The following is a 15,435-nucleotide window of genomic DNA, read 5'->3' on the forward strand; positions in this document are numbered from 1 at the left end:
GAGAAATGTGTACATATGACACCAAGATAACTTGAAGAGTACATCATGGAGGTTGCATGTATCCAGCCACAGTGAGGTGCTAAGGGTGGAGGCAGGCAAAGCTGAAGCCATGCATAGACAATGAGAAAGCCTTATGTAATAGGCCAGCTTCTACTCCCAACCCTGACACTCAAGCTACCACTACATATTTGCCCTGAGAAGCCATCAAGGACCTGCTACCAGCAACACTTTCAGCTGCACAAATATTTATTCTAGTAAACCTGAAAAAGGAAAAGCAAACAGTTGTAAATAAATCTTGTTAGAATTTTCTGCATTCCATGCACTAAATATTTTTCCCTGTTTTGCAAAAGAATGCTGTAATATGACCCTAACATTCTTATCTCCAGGATTGATTGTTTCAACTGGATTTCATAGCCACTGGCTGGGTTAATATTTAATGTTTTTGTATAATTTGAATAATAACACAAAAGACTAAGATATGAATGGACTCCAGAAGTGATTTGAGCGATTAACCTTTAGTCCATTTAAAACAGAGGATTGATTCATTCAAAATAGAAGATCAAGAGAAATTTTCAATGTGGAGAAGTTTTAAACCAAAGAATTTAATATAAAATACAATAGGATTCTATACTTTTATGAAAGAAGCACATTGTAATAATCACATCACATAATTTTATACTGGGCTTGCAATCATTAATAAATATTTTTCCCTAACAGACAAGAAAATGTCATAATAAATTATTTTCCTATAATTGAATATTTTTTTCAAGAAGCTCAATTCTCGGCTTCCTTTTAATTTCTGGGACGTAGCTTACTTTGATAATGTTGTATTGTTGTGGGAATGAATACAGTGGAGGTAAAGAACAATGACAGAAGCATGAATATTAATAAGAATAATGATTCATGTATGTAGGAATAAATATTAAATAGCTAAATATTGTGAAAGCCAAAAAGTTTAAAAAAGACATTTTATAGAACTTTATCATAGGAGACTATATTAATTAAAGTAGCTATAACTTTGAAGACTTTGTGTCAGACTCAAAAACTTTAGTATGCTCTACTATGCTCAACTAACTTTAGTATGCTGTGCTTTTAGTATTGACTAGTTATACAAACTTGGCCAGTCTCACTCAATCTTTACAACTATAAATGTAATAATGTACATATCTCAAATGGAAATGAAAAGTAGCAAGAGATAGTATACTAATTTTTTAAAGATGAGATTATTACCAGAAGAATAAAACAGGGTTATTTCATGATGTTAAAAGGATCCATTCATCAAATAACAGAACTTCAAAATGTATGAAACAAAATTTAACAGAACTGAAAGGAGAAATAGACAAATTCATACTCATAGTTGGAGATTTTAACATCTGTTTCTCTGTAATTATATAATAGATAGACAAAAAATTAGATTATAGATGATTTGGACAGCACTTTCAACCAACCTGACCCAATAGCATTTATTAAACATTATACCCTCCAACTACAAAATACATGTATTTTTAAGTGCACATGTAACTATCACAGTTAGACCATTTTCTGAATCATACAAGAAGTTTCAGTGAATCTAAGAGGACTGAGATAATTCTCTGGACAAAATGGTAATAAATTAGAAGCCAGTAACAAAAAGATACCTAGAAAATCCCCAAGTATCTATAAATTAAGCAACATGCAGAAAATAGCCTATTGGTCAAAGAAGAAATCACAAAAGGATTTAGAAAATATTTTGAACTGAATGATAATGAAAACGTTACATACCAAAATTTATGGGCTGCAGCCAAAACAATATTTAGCTTTAAGTACTGATATTAGAAGGAAATAAAGTTCAAAAATCAATGACCTAAACGTCTAACTAAAAAAGATAGAAAAAGAAGAGCAGAACTTCTCTTGGGCCCTTTTCCAGTGAATCCCTGACATTCTGATTTTGATCACTAGGTCTTAGTTTTCTTTGTTCTACAACTTCATATAAATAGAATCATATACTGTATCTGGCTTCTCTCATTCAGCTTAATACTTTTGACATTCACCCCAGTTGTTGCTATACCAGTAGTTCATTGCTTTTGTTGTTGTTGAGTAGCATTCCACTGTATAGATATAAAAAAACATATTCATTCACCTGTTAATGGACATTTGTGCTATTTCTAATTTGGGGCTACTATAAATAAGACTGCTCTGAATACTGCCATACAAGACTTTTATGGACACATGTTCTCATTTCTTTTGCGTAAAGAACCACAAGTAGAATTGCTGAGTCATGGAACAGCTGTATGTTTAAATATATATTAAATAGCTATTAATAAATAGGTTTTCAAAGGACTGTACCATTTAATACTCTTTTTGGCAATATATAAGACTCCCAATTGGTTCACTTTTTGCCAATGTTGGTTTTCTTTGTCGTTCTAATTTTAGTCATTATAGTGTGTGTGAAGTGGTATCTCATGGCTGTTTTAATTTATGTTTCTCTGGTGACTTTTCATTATCTTTTCATGTGCTTATTAGCATTCATTTATATTCTTAACATTTCTGTTCAAGTGTGCTCATCTTAAAATTGGGTTGTCTTTTTTATCATTGTTCTTGTGTCTAAAAGTAATCACAGGATGCCTAATTATCTAATGATAACTAGAATATTTATGAGACTTGCGTATGATTTCACCCAAAAGCAGGGAAAAGGCCTCAGCATGCATCAGGTTTAAATGGGAATTAAGAGAAACATTACATTTATATTTTGTTTATATCTTAAGAGATCAGCTTATGCAAGATGTTGAACGTTATAGCAAGACACTTTAAAAGGAAAATGCTGCTACTGCTAAGTCACTTCAGTCGTGTCTGACTCTGTGCGACCCCAGACACGGCAGCCCACCAGGCTCCCCCGTCCCTGGGATTCTCCAGACAAGAACATTGGAGTGGGTTGCCATTTCCTTCTCCAATGCAGGAAAGTGAAAAGTGAAAGTGAAGTCGCTCAGTCGTGTCTGACTCTAGCGACCCCATGGACTGCAGCCCACCAGGCTCCTTGGGATTTTCCAGGCAAGAGTACTGGACTGGGGTGCCATTGCCTTCTCCAAAAGGGAAAATAAATCAGTACAAAAAGAAAACCAAAAAGAACTTCTAGGAATGAAAAACTGAGTCCCTGCAATAGAAAAAAAAAAGAACTCAATGAAGCACTTGAACAAAAATTTTAAAACCACTGAAAAGAGAATTAATGAACTGAAAGATATTTGTAAAGAAATTCATTATATACTGTGCTGTGTGCAGTTATGTCTGACTCTTTGTGACCCCATGGACTGTGGCCCACCAGGCTCCTCCATCCATGGAGATTCTCCAGGCAAGAATACTGGAGTGGGTTGCCATGCCGTCCTCTAGGGGATCTTCCCAATGCAGGGATGGAACCCAGGTCTCTCACATTGCAGATGGATTCTTTACCATCTGAGCCACCAAAGTGAAAGTCACTCAGTCATATGTGACTCTTTGTGACCCCATGGAATATACAGTCCTTGGAATTCTCCAGGCCAGAATATTGAAGTGGGTAGCCTTTCCCTTTCCAGAGGATCTTCCCAACCCAGATCTCCTGCATTGTAGGCAGATTCTTTACCAGCTGAGCTACAAGGGAAGCCCAAGAATACTGGAATGGGTAGCCTATCCCTTCTCCAGCAGATCTTCCCAACCCAGGAATCAAGTCGGGGTCTCCTGCTTTGCAGGCGGATTTTTTACCAACTGACAGCTATCAGGGAAGGCCCTCTGAGCCACCAGGGAAGCCCAAGAATACTGGAGTGGGTAGACTATCCCTTCTCCAGGGGATCTTCCCAACCCAGGAATCGAACTGGAGTCTCCTGCATTGCAGGTGGATTCTTCACCAGCTGAGCTACCACTGTAGCAGAAAGAATAAAGGGGATTAAAATATGAAAGACAGATCGTTGTTGTTTAGTCATTAAGTTGTATCCTACTCTTTGCGACCCCACCAGGCTCCTCTATCTGTGGGATTTCCCAGGCAAGAATACTGGAGTAGGTTGACATTTCCTTCTCCAGAGGATCACGCCTCCTGCATTGGCAGGCGGATTCTTTACCACTAAGCCACCAGGAAAGCCTTTAAAGAAAGATTAGGAGATATGAAAAAGAGAAAGTTCAACAGGTTTGTAATCAGAAAGGCAGATAAGAGAGAATGGGCAGGAAGAAATACTATTGTTTTTAAACTAATGATTCAGTATATTTCAGTTGAAGAAAGACATGCATTTTTGATTCAAGAACCGCAGCTTCCTCAAACAAGTAAATTTTTAAACACACACAAACACACACACACACTGAAGTAGTAAAGATGAGTAAATCTTAAAAGCCACCATTGAGAAAAGACAGACTACTTAGACTGATAACAGTTCTCAATAACAAGAGACTAGTACAGTGGAATACTATTACCGTTTAATTGAATTTCCGGTAAAGAGTTACATATTGAAAACCGAGTTACATATGAAAACATAAAAATGTTTTTCAAATGAAGATTGAGACTCAATTAAAGAGCTACTCAAGGAAGAAGGAAATTAAACCCAGAAAGAGGAAGTGGTTTGCAAAGAACATTTTTACTATGGAAACATTGTACCAGACAATAAGTAAAAATAATAATTAATGAGGGAAGGGAGGTAGAAAAAGGAAATAAATTACTAGACAAGAAAATCATGTAAGACAGACAGTAAATGGAAAATGAAGGTGACCTGAAACTAAAGATCCAAGGTTCTTGGATCTATTGAAGAGACACATCAAGATTTTGATTAACTTGAGACTATTTTAAGTCAGGTAAAAGTTAAGAGTAAATATCAAAAGAAAAGGAATAGAAGGGAATAAAGAAAAGCTCCATTAATCCAATAGAAGGAAAGAAACAAGGAAAAAAGAGCATAATTTATGAAAAACAAAAATTAGAATTGTACAAATATATTCAAATATATTTATTGTCACAGCAATATAAGCTAAATAAACTATCCAGTTTATATATAAATACTTTGATTGAGCCAACAAATCCAGCCACATGCTATTTGAATGAGAAATATTTAAGTCATAATGATAAGAAATATATGGTAGGCAAATATTAACCTAAAGAAAGACTGTGTAACTCTATCAATACCCAGCAGGAGACCTGAAGGCAAAAAGTGTTATTTGAAATAAAGAGAATCACCACATATATATTCCCCAAGAAAAGACTTTGCTTAAAAAAACAAGGGCTGTTTTGCCTATGAAAAGGTCTTCCTGTGCAAACTTTAGAGAAGTATTCCTACTGGAAAAAAATAATAACCCCTTTCTATCCCATCTCCCAGATGAATCAGATCTAGAATTACTAAGTTTGGTTCTTCTGTCTCTCCTTTTAAATTAAACCATAGCAATCTAAAAGATTTTAAGCTGCTTAAAATTTTCAGCAATGTCAAAAAAAAAAAAAAGCAAATCATGTTGAGTGCTAATACTGTTTTATTTATTAAATCCTGATTGCAAAGAGCAGCACAAGGAAATATAGATTTAAGTGAGGGCTCTCTGCAGGTTGGGGACACTGACTTTAGTGTATCAGCAATTATATTAACATATTAAATATTAAAAATTATAAAAGAAATGAAAGTTTCCAGGCAGAACAGTAGGTAGTTTCAGAAACTGAGTTCCTCTCATGCCAGGTTTCAGATCCATTTCTTACAACACATGGGCATATTAATTAACTTTATTTAGTTTTTTGATTTGAGAAATAACATAATTTCTCCACATCTAAAATAGAGATAATAAAACTTGCTCTATCTAGTGCAAGATAGTTGTGAGAATGAAATTAAATAATGTATGTAAAAGCCCTTTGTAAACATTTAGTACTATGAAACTGTAAGAAATTATTATAAATCCATGGTCCTAGGATGGGTTGTTAGTACTAAAAAGCTTTATCCACCATTTCTTGAACATGTCTGTAAAAATTTCAATTATTCGTTATTGTGCTTTTACTAATGTTTAAGAGTAAAACTACTCCCATTTATATAGTTACAAAAACGTAAGTAAATCATGGCCCAGTAAAATAATTCTCACCATTCACCTTTCTCTCCCGGAAACACATACACTGGAGTTATACATACACCAAAGAGAAGGAAAACTTGTTTCAGTGTTTAGTGTAAAGAAGTATTTTTTCTTAGTCGTTGGTTTTGTAGCTCTTATGAACCTGACTAAAACATCTGACCCATCACGTCACTCTTATTTAGGCATCCCCAAATTCTTGAGCTGGAGAGCATGAATCTGGCAAAAACAAAAACGGAAAAAAGGGCAGTCAAAATTGTTGTGAAGAAGGGGTGAGATGGAATATGCAGTGCACATGATACAGCAATGTTCCCCCCAAAACCAATGGCCACCTTCTTTTTCTGTAAAGTCCATGGATTCACACAAATAGATCTGCAGAAAGACAAGGTATGCTGACCTGTCAAAAAGTTGAGAGCTGGGTGGATAAAGGCAAGTCACTCTATCTCTCTGAGCTTCCACTTTCATAGAATAAGGGTAAGAAAGTCTACTAAACAGGGTCTTCAATCCTCAGCTCAGTCTATCTACTCTTACACTTGAGGAGATCAGGTCCTCTTTGTAAGCTACCACCAACACCTCAGATTCACACTTGGTTTAACTACTTCTTCTCAGCCCTTAGTTTCTCACCCCTTTGCAGATGGTCAGTCAACTTAGAAGCAATCTGTCTTTATAAGCATCTTCTCCCTGTATCTTCTAAATCCCTGAAGGATCCTGAATCATCTCAGCTGCAATGGCGTTCATGACCACCAGGACGCACCCCCAGGTCACCAAGAGTGAAATCTTGGGTACCTGGGCCACCACCTTGTATCAGAGACTATGTGTCCCCCACCTGCCACTCAGGATGATAGCCTCTTCACCCACCAGGGATGACTTAACTCAGTCCCAAATCTTCACCTTACTACCTGTTTTCAATCACTTCTTTCCATATTACTGTGTAGTTTGGACCCTTCAGGAGGCAGATGCCAAGACAAGATGGGAAATGCAAGAGAATTTGGGCGAGAGGCTGTGGCTGTGAGGGGAAAATGGGAGTGAGGCAGAAGAGGCAAGGAGAGCTGTCAGACAATGCTGGTCTGACCTCATGAAGGAGGGAGGAGAAGATAAAGTGTCAGGTGGGAGAGTCTTAGACGCAGCCCAGTTCTAGGAAGAATTCAGTCAGACTGATGGGACACTATCAGAGGGGTGCCCTTCTAGTGGCAATAAGCCTACCTTGTGATCATTGCTGGATTCACTCAGTGGCCAGAGTAGTCAGTGGGGTCTCCACACAAACGGATTCTGAGCACAGCGGCTGGGACAGTCATCAGTTAGGCTCCTCACATCTGGAGATTTGAGTTGTGTGTTTTTATGGCCACTATAATGAGGGAGGAAGAGGACAACATCTTGACAGGGTGGTCCAAATAGATATCATCCATGAGGGCACACCAGTATCATGCACCTCTAGATAGATACCTTGAGGATGAACCTGCAATGCCTTTGTGGCATTCCTGCCAAAAGTATTTAACCTATATGTAATCATGAGGAAACATCAGCAAATCCAAATTAAGGGGCTATACGTAACACAGGACAACAAAAACATAGTTCATGTACAATACATATAAGTTTCAGGGGTACAACATAGTGACTCACAATTTTTAGTTATACTCCATTTATAGTTTTTCAAAATATTGGCTATATTCCTGGTGTTGTACAATATATCGTGTACACATGCATGCATGTGCATACATGCTCAGTCGCTTCAGTTGTGTCCAACTCTTTGCAACCCTATGGACTGTACCCCCCAGGTTCCTCTGTCCATGGGATTCTCCAGGCAAGAATACTGGAGTGGGTTGCCATGCCCTCCTCCAGGGGATCTTCCTGATCCAGGGATCAAACACACAGCTTCTGTATCTTCTGCATTGCAGACAGATTCTTTACCCACTGAGCCACTTGGGAAGCCCATATCCTTGTGTATAAGAGGCTATTCTTGATCTTAGGAAATACATGCTGAAATTTTAAGGCATAAAAGGGCATAATATATATAAGCATCTCTCAAATGGTTTAGAAAAATAAATTATATAAATGAGAGAGACAGAAGATGGAGGGCGTTTTCCAAAAGATAGGCTGAATGAGATGCACGTGGAACTGCTGATTTTGGGTTCAGTTCAGTTCAGTCGCTCAGTCGTGTCTGTCTCTTTGCGACCCCTTGGACTGGGGGCACCACGCCAGGCCTCCCTGTCCATCACCAACCCCCAGAGTTTACTCAAACTCATGTCCATTGAGTTGGTGATGCCATCCAACCATCTCATCCTCTCTCGTCCCCTTCTCCTCCTGCCTTCAATCTTTTCCCAGCTTCAGGGTTTTTTCCAATGAATCAGTTCTTTGCATAAGGTTGCCAAAGTATTCGAGTTTCAGCTTCAGCATCAGTCCGTCCAATGAATATTCAGGACTGATTTCCTTTAGGATGGACTGGTTGAATCTCCTCCCTGACTTTGCCAGTGATCAAATACTGTACCGAGGCATGAAAAGTACATGAGCGATATTAAACACCTTTTAAACTGGCTCTCCTGGCTTCTGGCCAGTGAGATGAAAGAGGTACTGAGTCGAGATTTATGGGGTGGCTATCTTTTTTCAATCACAACTGTCTAGTGATTCATTATTGCACATGCCAGCAATTCTACCCCAGTGGATGCAATTATCTGTTTCATTTTCATTTTATTTTTTTAAAAGAGCCAGTTGAGTATGTTTCTAAGTGTGGGCATGTTGTCTTTGATCCATTAACCAGTACTCCCATGCTGGTTGACATAAAGAGGGTAGGAGGGAGGGGATGACCACTCTGCCTGTGTGCATTTTAAGTTGAAAAAAAATTTTAAATAGATATAAGGTCAAAAAGGACACACCCAGACATCCCTATCAAGCTCTTATTTTCACAATTCTTGCACATACACACATACACAAAAACAGGTTTATAGCTTTAATTTTTATCTCTTTTCATCCAATGTGTCCAGTTTATCCTTTTCAAAGCTTACTTACATCCATTATCTTCTAGACATTACATCAACCTTGTGCGCTAGCCAGCTCTAAAGATGGACTGCCTGAGTCCAAGTCCCAGCACTGGTGGTTACTGTTGTGTGACCTTGCACAAGTTCCTTGACCTCTCTGTATTCTCAGCTTTATTATCCCTGTAGTACTGATAATGATTCTGAGGTTTCAAGCATCTTGTTTTAAATCACTTGGCAATTTAGTGTAAGAACTGGGAGCTTCCATGGAGATTTCAACTCCCCTACAAAAAAACAGATTAGTTTCCACTAAGCACTGGTATTGTGTGAGTTGGAGGAATGTTGTTTAACAGGGTGTTGTTTGAAAATAGAAGTCACATTTCTCTTTAAGGAGGTTAAACATTTTTTCTGCCATTCAGTTCTGTTCAGTAAGCATTATTTAGAAAGTAGGCAGAAGAAAGGGGAGTGGGAGAGGGCTTTGGATCAGAAGATTTGTGTTTGAAACCAGGCTCTGTTACCTGATCTGTGCTCAGTTTTCTCTTCAGTAAAATGGAAATCCTGATATGTAAGCTATAAGTTTCTTGGGATGAGTAGCAGCAATATTTGTTGCTAGGCATTGAACATACTAGGCATTGACCCTAATATAGCCTTTCAAAAATATGCTATTCTTTCTGTGCTTGCTACTCATCAGGAACTTTGCTATATACATGAATTGCTCTCAGTTGCTCAGTCGTGTCTGATTCTTTGTGACCCCGTGGACTGTACCTGCCAGGGTCCTCTGTCCATGGAATTTTCCCAGGCAAGAGTACTGAAGTGGGTTGCAATTTCCTAATCCAGTGTATCTTCCCAACCCAGGGACTGAGCCTGCATTTTCTGCATCTCCTGCAGGGGCAGGCAGATTCTTTACTACTGAACCATGTGGGAAGCTCCTTAGCCATGAAATACAGAAATGCAAAAAATTTACTCCTTCTCTTTGGGGCTCACCCTCCAGAAATTTGTAATGGTTCTTTACCAAGTAAGGATATTACCCAGTCATGTGTGTTGCAATTCTTTTTCCACAGGGCACTGAAATCTTTTGTTTACATGTTTAATTCTCTGCAAATTTTCCTTTTTGTGTAGTAAATCTACTTGATTTTTCTTGTATGGTTGATTTGCAGCTTTAAACTCAGAAAGCCCTCTCTACTTCTTGAATCAGATCAATATTCATATCTGCTTCTTTCTGGTTCTCTTACAGTCTTCATTTTTCACATTTAAATCTTTAATCCATCTGGAATTTATTTGGCTACATGGTTGCAAGGTGCTGAATAGTTATCTTTTTAAGATACCTTCCTAATGATGCTGGTTGATGAGACTAGTTTATTTGACTTATTCTCATTTCTATCTCAATAACTTACCCTCTGAGCTGCCTGCTGTGCACTTGAACTGTCCCACTTTGAAAAGGCCCATAGGATAGAAATGTGTATCTATGGGGTTTTCCCATTTAGTTGATTTACTTTTAGAATAATAAATGTCAGTTCTTTTGTCTCAATCAGATAAATGTAGAAACTGTGACACAGTATTTTGCATAAGGGCTAAAAGTTGGTGCCTCCCTAAACCCAGAGAAAAGTGTAAAAGAGGGTGAGCCAGGTCATCACCCATTAGCCACAACCATGCCCCTCCCCTCCAAACTTCCCTTATCTGCCTGTCATCTCTTCCCACATGCTCAGCTTTTCCTGATGGACTTGGAGCCATTTATGCAAGAGAGCTGAAAGTCTAGTAGAAGAATCATTACTGATCCACCCATCCCTGCCTCAGTCCATTACTGTGGTTCCTTAAATACTGTTTCAGAAACTTGATTTTCTTCAGAAAAGATGTAGCAAACAGTCTCCATGTTAGTCTGGCCAGAAACACCAATGCCTTTTCCCCAGTATCAGCCTCGGGCTGGGTAGCCTCACTGTGCAGGAGCAGTTGCAGACATGGTGGTTTGCCCCACAGTGTCTTGCTGGTCGTCCAGCACCTTTAAGGCCATGATTTGGCCCTCTGAGCACGCCAAGAGGTGAACCCCCAAAGGCCAAGCCAGGCTACCCACTGTGCCCCTCAGGGTGGTCAGTGTAGAGCTTCGAGAATTCTCTCTCGCCTCCAACACCCAGGTTGGCTCCCCTGACCTCCAACTCTGAGAGGTGAAGAAACCCTTGATAGGGTTCTGACCCTGCCAACATCCTCATCCACTCCACAAATTAAGGAAGTGTTGAGTCTTCCACCTCTGGTCCTCAGGAAGTGGGTTCACTAGACTGTGAAGGAGGCACGACTGGGGCTGGTCTCAGCACAAATTGCTGACCTTTCTCTGCAGGGTCTGGAAGGCAATGGTGCACTCGGGCACTGGTACACACTATGTTTTCTTCATTTGTGAGATGGAAGCCATGCCACCCTCCCTGCTCTGCCCACAACTCCCCCACCCCTTACTCCCCCTAGTCTCGGGCACCCTGGGCCCAAGAACATTCTTCTAACATGACTACATTCACTACAGACCTCCAAATCAAGGCAGTGGGGGTGAGCACCACAGTTTCGCCTCAGAGTCCCTCCATCAGCCCCCCTCCCCTGCACCGCCTGGCACCCCAACTCCACAAACTGCCCCAGACTAAGGAGCCATCGACCCAAGGACCTCCCAGCTCTTTCCTGTGACACCCTCCTTTCCCAGGTGCCACACTCAGTTCTGATCTTTGCGACCGCACACCCAAATCTTCATGGTTGTCCTGAGTGGGGGGCAGGGAGACAGAAACTTCGGAAAGTCTGTGTGCAACCTGTAAGCTTCAGACTATGGATGTCAGGCTTGCTTTGTTAGAAGTCACACACCCACAAGTCTCACAACCTTGACAGCCATAAACTGTGGCTGGTCAAGGTCAGGGCGCTTCAGAGTATATGTGTGTGTGGTGTGTGTGGAGGAGGTGGGTAAGGGTGATGCGGAGACAGTCTTATTAATAGATAATCTTTTAAATATGTGGGAAGGAGAAATAGCATATGATAGATATATGCATTCAACCCATTCTTCCCAGTAAGTATATTTCTCAATAATAGAAGTTATGAAAAGAGGCCACCCCTCTAAATGCAGAGTCTAAAAGCATAAACTCCCAGGGAAATGACACAGCATTTAGCAGAGAAATCTTTTAAGAAAGCAAAAAATATACATATGCAGGCAGACAAAACAGGTATATGAGAGAGGTACATTCCTTAGAGACAGTTTCAAGCAGGCTTCTTATTGTGCTTGTTTTGAGTTTAATTACGGGATAATGGCATCACTTTTTAAAAATTTAATTTGGATGATTGTAGCAGCTTTTTAACTGATTTCCTTGCTCATCTCACACCACCCCAATCCATCCTTCCCAGTTCTACCAGTTCTATGTTTTCCGATCATGTAGCTCCCAGGTCTAAAGTTTCCTTTGTTGTTGCTTGAGTCTCATCTTCTAAAATTTTCCCCAACAATGACCTATATTTTGACCACCCGAAAACATAGTTTCCCCAACTGGCTGGGTTCTCTTTCAGCTGTCTAAGCCACTGCTATGCCATTCCTTTTATCCAGAAAGCCCTACCCCTACCCTACATCATGGCCATTTGGTCAAATAAAATATATTATTCAAGTCTCAGTTCTAGCATTGTCTGCTGCTGCTGCTGCTAAGTCGCTTCAGTCGTGTCCGACTCTGTGCGACCCCATAGACAACAGCCCACGAGGCTCCCCCGTCCCCGGGATTCTCCAGGCAAGAACACTGGAGTAGGTTGCCATTTCCTTCTCCAATGCAGGAAAGTGAAAAGTGAAAGTGAAGTCGCTGAGTCTTGTCCGAGTCTTAGCGACCCCATGGACTGCGGCCCACCAGGCTCCTCCGTCCATGGGAAAAGGCCTCCAGTTACGCTCCAGGAAGTCAGGAGCTACTGCCATTCCACTGTCATTCAGTACTGTGGGTGACCTTGTCTTATCTTGGTACATGACTGTTCCTCCCGCTGGACACCACACTTCACGAAGGCAGGGATCATGTCATTTATTCTTGCATCCGTAGTTCCCAGCACAATGTTCGAAATCAACAAGCATGTATTGAATTCTAGTCATTAATAGCATCACCATTTTTCATTGACATTTGTTACTTATCCACGTTTCTTCAAATTAATGGTGCTTATCAACTTGCTCTGCTTAACCTGTCATTAGGAAGTGTCCAAGTTTCTTATCTAAGTCTACCTTTCAAACCCCACCAAGCTGGAAATTAAGCATTGATATCAGTTCCCTGACTTTTCTCCAAAGGTAGCCAAGAGCTATGACCCAATATGCTGTCCTGTTTCATGGATAACACATGCAGGACAACCCAACACACCGTCCTGTTTCATAAATAACATGTGCAGGATGACACAAATGCATAAAGATAAGTCTGAAAGGCACTGTTAATACTCTCTCCTTCTGTAGACCTGGCTTGGCAGGCTCCAAAGTGAGGATGTAAATTCACTTTGTCAAAGCAAACATTTCTCTTGGGGGACATCGGCTCAACCTCCAGGAGACAGTAATGACCACAGCCCACAGGCAGCAGGTGATGAGTCAGTTACTGCTGCGAGGCAATTAGTGCTGCTAGAAGAAAAAATTGCTTTCATTTAAAATTCTCTCTAAACCCTATGTATCATGGCTCATGGGATAATTTATGTATCATTAGAAACTAAGAAACATATCATGGTAACAAATTGTCTCTTCCATCCACCACAGCTGATAGCTCCCAGGGGTCTTTGGAAAATCAGAGTTTTGCTGTCCTTGTTACGTCAGCTGGTATGGAAATGTTTTGTGTGTGCCCATTATTTTCTCATTCACTTCCTGGTTCTCTGGCAGAGAGATGGCAAGAAAAACACTGGCCATCAATTTCATCCATTGTTTTGCAGCCTCATTTGCTGTAAAGAAGCCCCTGGTAGAACAGCCATGAGTTGTATTATTTTCCCTAACAACTTGAGTGTCTATTTTGAGATTTGGTTCATCCTGAAGTTTTCCCAGTGCTATTATGTTATTTTCTCCAATACATAGCACGCTGAACAATTCTACAGCTTCCCATTCAAAGACCATCTTTCATTCTAAATGTAAATGGCTGCAAAGAGCTTGGAGAAAGTGCTTGATTGTCCAGTGGGAGGAGCAGGTCCCAGAGGACTTTGTTGAGCCAGGTTGGAAGCCATATAGCAACTGGGCAAACATGCTCGAGTTTAGAAGAACCACCTTAAGTCGATTCTCTGTCAAGGGAAAAACATGAAGTGGAAATTTGGAAAATGAGACTCTTCATTGCTGGGGAGAAGGGGGTGTGCAGAGAAAAGGGGCAAGGTGAGAAGTCCAGTTCCAAAATGCCAGTGTGACATGGAAACAATATTAGCCAATATCACCAACCACAGAAGTTTAATCTGTGAAACAAGATATGAGATGAGGAGCCACCCCATAGCCAGTTACTTGCAAAATTAGAGGCTGAAAAAAATGATGCATCCGAAATTCTGTTAAAAACTAATTCCCATTCAGCTTTATTCTTTCCTTTCATTAAATTTCAATTGTTTTGAAGAAAAACTACAGTGCTAGCCTTTTCCTAAAAGGCTATGCTTTAATCATTGTTAGTCACTAAGTTACCCAGTCCAATCAGCAGAATTTGCTGCATCACTTGTGAGGCCCCATGTTCAAAAAATATTGAAGTGGGACTTCCCTGGTGGTTCAGTGGTTAAGACATCGCCTCCCAATGCAGGGGGTGCAGGTTCAATCCCTGATTGGGGAGCTAAGATCCCACATGGCTCGTGGCCAAAAAACCAAAACATAAATCAGAAGCAATATTGTAACAAATTCAATAAAGACTTTAATGATGGTGCACATAAAAAAAAAATCTTTAAAAAAAATAGAGAATTTCAAGACTATCAGGGAAGAACATTAAACCAAGCATGAAGTCCTCTCAAAAGGACAAATCACACAACCAAGAAGCTGCGTTTTGTCAGTGTTAAGGGCTCAGAACCTCTCAAATAGAAAAAAAAAAAAAAAATGGGAGAGGAGGCAGAAGTGTTCAGCGCTCCTCTAGTACCAGTTCTCATTGTCATCGTTCACTGTCCTTCCTATGATGCCTAAGATCCGGAAGCTGTGCTCAGGATTTTGTCTTTGAGGTCCTCAATCACCCTGTCACACAAGAGCTACTTTCTGCATGTTCCACAAGTATGTGAAATTCTAGATATTTGTTAGAGAAAGATTCCACACCACTGGAATACTGTGGTTGAGATATTTAAACTTCAAGTCAGGGGTAGAAAAATAAAATTTGCTCAAATTACATGAAAATAAATGTGGAACTAGAGAGTAGCAAAATGCAATCTAGTTATCCAGTGTTGCTGGAAAAAGCGGCCACCACACATTGAGTGATTCAGATAGCTGGAATCGGACCTCTAAGCATCACAGCTCCTTATATTGGCTAGAGCAATCCATGGC

Source organism: Bos grunniens, chromosome 3 (genome assembly GCF_055505025.1).
Source record: "Bos grunniens cultivar Pamir isolate PY7600 chromosome 3, Bosgru_T2T1.0, whole genome shotgun sequence".
NCBI lineage: Eukaryota > Metazoa > Chordata > Mammalia > Artiodactyla > Bovidae > Bos > Bos grunniens.